The sequence below is a fragment of the Triticum urartu genome, chromosome 4 (assembly GCF_003073215.2).
Source record: "Triticum urartu cultivar G1812 chromosome 4, Tu2.1, whole genome shotgun sequence".
Classification (NCBI taxonomy): domain Eukaryota; kingdom Viridiplantae; phylum Streptophyta; class Magnoliopsida; order Poales; family Poaceae; genus Triticum; species Triticum urartu.
In genome coordinates, this window is record NC_053025.1 from 564,463,936 (window position 1) to 564,471,122 (window position 7,187).

Consider the following 7,187-nt stretch of genomic DNA (forward strand, 5'->3'; position numbering starts at 1 on the left):
AGGAGTCACATACCAAGGAACAATCTCCCCAAGCAGTTTTGAGAGAGGTGCTTTGAGCAAGGAGATCGAAAATCACAGCAAAAGTGGATGGAACTCGTGCTTGAGTTGGTTTTTCGGGTTTGTGTGAGATAGAGGAAGAAGATGGGTGCTGGGATAAGTGGAGGAGGGCCACCGTGGGCCCACGAGGCAGGGGGCGTGCCCTATAGGGGGGGCGCCCACCACCCTCGTGGCCAGGTGGCAGCTCCTCCCGCGGTAATTTTTGCACAGTAAATCTTCAAATATTCCCGAAAAAATCATATTAAATTGGCATGGCATTCTGAGGACTTTTATTTTCGGGATATTTTTATATTGCACGGATAAGTCAGGAAACAGACAGAAAATACTATTTTTACTTTATTTAATATAAATAACAGAAATTAAAAGTGGGGTACAGAAGTTTGTGCTTCCAGTTTCATCCATCTCATGCTCGTCAAAAAGAATCCACTAACAAGGTTGATCAAGTCTTGTTAACAAACTCATTTCGATAATCATGAAACCGGAGAAGTTTCGAATAACACTAAGTTACCTCAACATGGATATGCACATCCCCAATAATAAGAATATCATATTTCTTCTTGACAGTAGGAAGAGGAAATTCAAAACCTCCAAATATAATCGATGGAATTTTTCCAATAGAGTTGATACTATGAACTTGAGGTTGTTTCCTCGGAAAGTGTACCGTATGCTCATTACCATTAACATGAAAAGTGACATTGCCTTTGTTGCAATCAATAACAACCCCTGCAGTATTAAGAAAAGGTCTTCCAAGAATAATAGACATACTATCATCCTCGGGAATATCAAGTATAACAAAGTCCATTAAAATAGTAACGTTTGCAACCACAACAGGCACATCCTCACAGATACCGACATGTATACAGTTGATTTATCAGCCATTTGCAAAGATATTTCAGTAGGTATCAGCTTATTCAAGTCAAGTCTACGATATAAAGAGAGAGGCATAACACTAACACCGGCTCCAAGATCACATAAAGCAGTTTTAATATAATTTCTTTTAATGGAGCAAGGTATAGTAGGTACTCCGGGGTCTCCAAGTTTCTTTGGTATTCCACCCTTAAAAGTATAATTAGCAAGCATGGTGGAAATTTCAGCTTCTGGTATCTTTCCTTTATTAGTAATGATATCCTTCATATATTTAGCATAAGGATTTGTTTTGAGCACATCAGTTCATCGCATACGCAAAAAGATAGGCCTAATCATTTCAGCAAAGCGCTCAAAATCCTCATCATCCTTTCTCTTGGATGGTTTCGGAGGGAAAGGCATGGGTTTCTGAACCCAAGGTTCCCTTTCTTTATCATGTTTCCTAGCAACAAAGTCTCTTTTATCATAATGTTGATTCTTTGATTGTGGGTTATCAAGATCAACAGCAGGTTCAATTTCTACATCATTATCATTACTAAGTTGAGCATCATCATGAAAATCATCATTAATATTTTTACTAGGTTCATGTTCATTACCAGATTGTGTTTCAGCATCAGACATAGAAATATCATTTGGATTATTAGGTGGTTCAGCAATAGGTTCACTAGAAGTTTGCACAGTTCTATCATTTTTCTTCTTCTTCTTTTTAGAAGAATTAGGAACATCAATATTATTTCTTTGAGAATCTTGCTCGATTCTCTTAGGGTGGCCTTCAGGATACAAAGGTTCCTGAGTCATTCTACCAGTTCTAGTAGCCACTCTAACAGCATAATCATTTTTCTTATTATTCATTTCATTAAGCACTTCTTTTTGAGCCTTAAGTACTTGTTCTACTTGAGTGGTAACCATAGAAGCATGTTTGCTAACAAGTTTAAGTTCACCTTTAATATCAGCCATATAATCACCCAAGCGTCTAATCATATAAGCATTTTATTTTAATTGTCTACCAAAATAAGCATTGAAGTCATCTTGCTTATACATAAAGTTATCAAACTCATCCAAGCATTGACTAGCAATTCTAGTAGGAGGAATTTCAGCTTTATCATATCTATTAGAGAGAATTTACCTTTACTACCTGTGTCGGGATATCGGGATCAGGAGGTTCTTCAGTAAATAAATAATTGAGATCATATGTTTCTTCAACAGGCGGTATATTAAGACCATGTATTTCTTCAATAGGAGGTAAATTCTTAACGTCTTCAGCTTTAATACCTTTTTCTTTCATAGATTTCTTTGCCTCTTGCATATCTTCGGGACTGAGAAATAAAACACCTCTCTTCTTCGGAGTTGGTTTAGGAATAGGCTCAGTAATTGGAGCAGGAGATGGCTCAGGAGTTGGCTCAGGAGGTGCCCAATTATTTTCATTTGTCAACATATTATTCAATAGAATTTCAGCTTCATCCGGTGTTCTTTCCCTGAAAAGAGAACCAACACAACTATCCAGGTAATCTCTGGAAGCATCGGTTAGTCCATTATAAAAGATATCAAGTATTTCAGGTTTCTTATGAAGATGATCAGGCAAAGCATTAAGTAACTTGAGAAGCCTCCCCCAAGCTTGTGGGAGACTCTTCTTTAATTTGCACGAAGTTGTATATTTCCCTCAAAGCAGCTTGTTTCTTATGAGCAGGGAAATATTTAGTAGAGAAGTAATAAATCATATCCTGGGGACTACGCACACAACCGGGATCAAGAGAATTAAACCATATCTTAGCATCACCCTTTAATGAGAACGGAAATATTTTGAGTATATAGAAGTAACGCGATCTCTCATCATTAGTAAACAGGGCAGCTATATCATTTAACTTAGTAAGATGTGCCACAACAGTTTCAGATTCATAGCCATAAAACGGATCAGATTCAACCAAAGTAACTATATCAGGATCAACAGAGAATTCATAATCTTTATCTGGAACACATATAGGTGAAGTAGCAAAAGCAGGGTCGGGTTTCATTCTATCTCTAAGTGATTCTTTGTTCCATTTAATTAATAACCTCTTAAGCTCATATCTATCTTTGCAAGCAAAAAATAGCGGCAGAAGATTCCTTATCAAAAAGATAACCTTCAGGAATAATAGGCATATTTTCATCATTACTATCATCATCGTATTCAAATTCAATAATTTCTTTTTCTCTAGCCCTAGCAATTTGTTCATCAAGAAATTCACTAAGGGGCACAGTAGTATCAGGCATAGAAGCAGTTTCATCATAAGTATCATGCATAGCAGAAGTGGCATCATCAATAACATGCGACTTATCAGAACGAATAGCAGAAGCAGGTGTAGGTGTCGCTAACTTACTCATAACAGAAGGTGAATCAAGTGCAGAGCTAGATGGCAGTTCCTTACCTCCCCTCATAGTTGAGGGATAGATCTTGGTTTTTGGATCTCTCAAGCTCTTCATAGTGTCCAGCAGATATAAATCTCAAGTGACTCAAAGAATAACATGCAGGAAGTTATTGTGCCCAATTATTATGGATGAGGCAAACTTTGATGGATTACGGTGTCTGATAACCCACAAGTATAGGGGATCGCAACAGCTTTCGAGGGTAGAGTATTCAACCCAAATTTATTGATTCGACACAAGGGGAGCCAAAGAATATTCTCAAGTATTAGCAGCTGAGTTGTCAATTCAACCACACCTGAAAACTTAGTATCTGCAGCAAAGTGTTTAGTAGCAAAGTAATATGATAGTGGTGGTAGCGGCAACAAAAGTAAAGACAGCAAAAGTAATGTTTTTGGTATTTTGTAGTGATTGTAACAGTAGTAGCGGAAAAGTAAATAAGCGTCAACCAGTATATGGAAAACTCGTAGGCACCGGATCAGTGATGGATAATTATGCCGGATGCGGTTCATCATGTAACAGTCATAACATAGGGTGACACAGAACTAGCTCCAATTCATCAATGTAATGTAGGCATGTATTCCGTATATAGTCATACATGCTTATGGAAAAGAACTTGCATGACATCTTTTGTCCTACCCTCCCGTGGCAGCGGGGTCCTATTGGAAACTAAGGGATATTAAGGCCTCATTTTAATAGAGAACCGGAACAAAGCATTAGCACATAGTGAATACATGAACTCCTCAAACTATGGTCATCACCGGGAGTGGTCCCGATTATTGTCACTTCGGGGTTGCCGGATCATAACACATAGTAGGTGAATATAGACTTGCAAGATAGGATCAAGAACTCACATATATTCATGAAAACATAATAGGTTCAGATCTGAAATCATGGCACTCGGGCCCTAGTGACAAGCATTAAGCATAGCAAAGTCATAGCAACATCAATCTCAGAACATAATGGATACTAGGGATCAAACCCTAACAAAACTAACTCGATTACATGATAAATCTCATCCAACCCATCACCGTCCAGCAAGCCTACGATGGAATTACTCACGCACGACGGTGAGCATCATGAAATTGGTGATGGAGGATGGTTGATGATGACAACGGCGACAAATCCCCCTCTCCGGAGCCCCGAACGGACTCCAGATCAGCCCTCCCGAGAGGTTTTAGGGCTTGGCGGCGGCTCCATATCGTAAAACGCGATAATTTCTTCTCTCTGATTTTTTTCTCATCGAAACTCAATATATGGAGGTGGAGTTGGAGTCGGAGACGCAACAGGGGGGCCCACGAAGTAGGGGGCGCGCCCTAGGGGGGCGCCCCCCACCCTCATGAGAAGGGTGTGGGGCCCATGTTCTTCATATTTGGCGAGGATTTTTTATTATTTTTTCTAAGATGTTCCGTGGAGTTTCAGGTCATTCTGAGAATATTTGTTTTCTGCACATAAAACAACACCATGGTAATTCTGCTGAAAACAGCGTCAGTCCGGGTTAGTTCCATTCAAATCATACAAGTTAGAGTCCAAAACAAGGGCAAAAGTGTTTGGAAAAATAGATACGATGGAGACGTATCAATGTCAAATGTGACAAAGTGCCTCTTTGGTGTGACAATGAAAGTGCCATCAAGAGAATCCGGTTCAACATACAAAGACCAAGCATACTGAGATTCATCATCATTTCATTAGAGATCATGTGGCCAAGGGAAACATTGAGTTACTCCATGTCAACACCGAGAATCCACTAGCAGACATCTTCACCAAGCCCCTTGACGAAGCAAGATTCTGCGAGTTAAGGCATGAGCTAAATATCGTGGATATTAGTAACTTCGGATGAAACTCTTGCTCACACACACATACTCATGTACTATCTTGCTTAGATGTAGGCACATGTCTAGGGGGAGCTAGCTCAACTCATGAGCTATCTTATCCTAGAAGTGCATAAAACAAACACAATCTTTCACATAAGCCACTTTAGGTGGTACTTGTGCTTCAAAGATGAGTATTGGTCTTGGGCCCAAGGTTCATATCTTCGCGGTGCCATACCAAGTAAACTCAACCATGGTGGCCTCGGCCACCGCCCTCGCTTGAGGGTTGTGTCCGTGTTTGTTTTGCTTGTGTTGTGTGTTGTTTCTTTTCTTTTTTTGGTTGGTTCTCCTCGCTTCTCTTTTGGTACAAGTGCTCCACATATACCCTTTCCATAGTGATAGGACTTTCCTCGCGGCGTATTCAGAAATGTAGACCGAGTGCTTTGTGAAGTAGGGGTAAGAGTATACACTCAGCCCTGTATTTAGAAAAATCCACTCATGTCAAAGTTCCTGAATACCCTATGCGCATGGGCCTGTACCGTGTGCACGGGACCCCCGTGCACACGGGGCTCACTTAGCCCGTGCGCACGGGGTCTGCGGTTTCTGGTCCTGAAGAGGTGGGGCGTGGGGGGGGGCTCGGGTTCATTTCCACCCATTCGCCCCCTCCACTCCCTAGGAAGCCTCCAGCGCCGCCGCCGTCGCCTCCACTCGCCGGAGCTCCTCCAGGCTTCGCCGGGGTTCCTCCTCCGTGGACCTGCATCCAGATGGGGTCCTCCTCCGGTTGGTCTTGTCCCCTTGATCTATCTCCTTGAGTTCCTTTCTTTTGTTCTAGCTTTAGGGTTTCTTTGCTCCCTAGATTCGTTTGGCCTCAACTAGCTTGTAGATAAGTCTAGTGCTTAGATCCGTTGGTCGCTCTGCTACACCCACTCCCGGAGTTCATTCTGGTAGTGGCTGTCGCTGGGAGACCCCCGTGTCCACGGGGTGTTTGACCCCCGTGCGCACGGGGCCCCGTGCCCACGGTCCTGTACCGTGCGCACTGCCCCCCGTGCCCACGTGGTCTAAACCCCCGTGCACACGGGCTATCCAGGAACTTTTGCCTAGATTTTTGTCTATCTCCTTGCCATTCATCTTGCACTTGTACTCATTTGTGTCTCGTGCTTTGTGTTGTTGGGTGTTTGCGTGTGTTTCAGACTCTGCTGACAAGTGGTCTGAGCTTCGTCGCAAGCGTGCAAAAGGAGGATCAAAGGACTTCACCATTTCTCGTCGTCAGCCGTCTGAAGGCATGGGTCAGGGGTATGGGTCAGGTCAGGGCCGTGCTTGCCGTGCAGCCTCAAAGCGGGCCGTTGTTGAGGCTTCCGATGATTCTGAGGAAGAATATGACTCACAAGATGATGAGATAGAAGAAGAAGATGATCGTGGTGAGGAAGATGAAGAAGAGGAAGAGGAGTCTAGTCCGGAGGAAGCCACTACGGGCAGGCGTGACCTCCGGAATATGACTCTTGTCAAGTGGACCAAGCCAGAGATCTGGGCTGAGAGACAGAGCCATCCGTATGTTAAGGCCACGAGTATGGGAATGGATCCCCGTTTCAAGAATGGGTTTCAGCAAAGAATCTATCATGAGCTTCTTATGACCAAGTCAAAGAAGTTTGCTCCTCACAAGCAAGTCAACACTGAGAGTTTGCGCGACAATGATCATCTGTATCCCGGTGTGTACTCTGCTCTTGGACGACTGGGTTTGATTCCGTTTGTCACCTTCAACCACCCCTATAATGAAGATCTAGTGATGCAGTTCTTTGCCACTCTGTACTTCTCCAATGATTCTGCTCGCACCCTCACATGGATGTCCGGAACGCATCAGTGCTCAGCTCCTATGGCAAAGTTCTCCGGGATCATTCCCTACCCGTTCATGGATGAAGAGACTATTTCTGATGAGTTTGGCATTGTTCGGGAAAGTGGGCAGCGCACTAAGGATGAGATTTCCTTTGCTTACAAACAAGAGAAGTCGTTTGTCACTGGGTCAATCAAAGACCTCTTGCCCCTCTATGACACCATGCG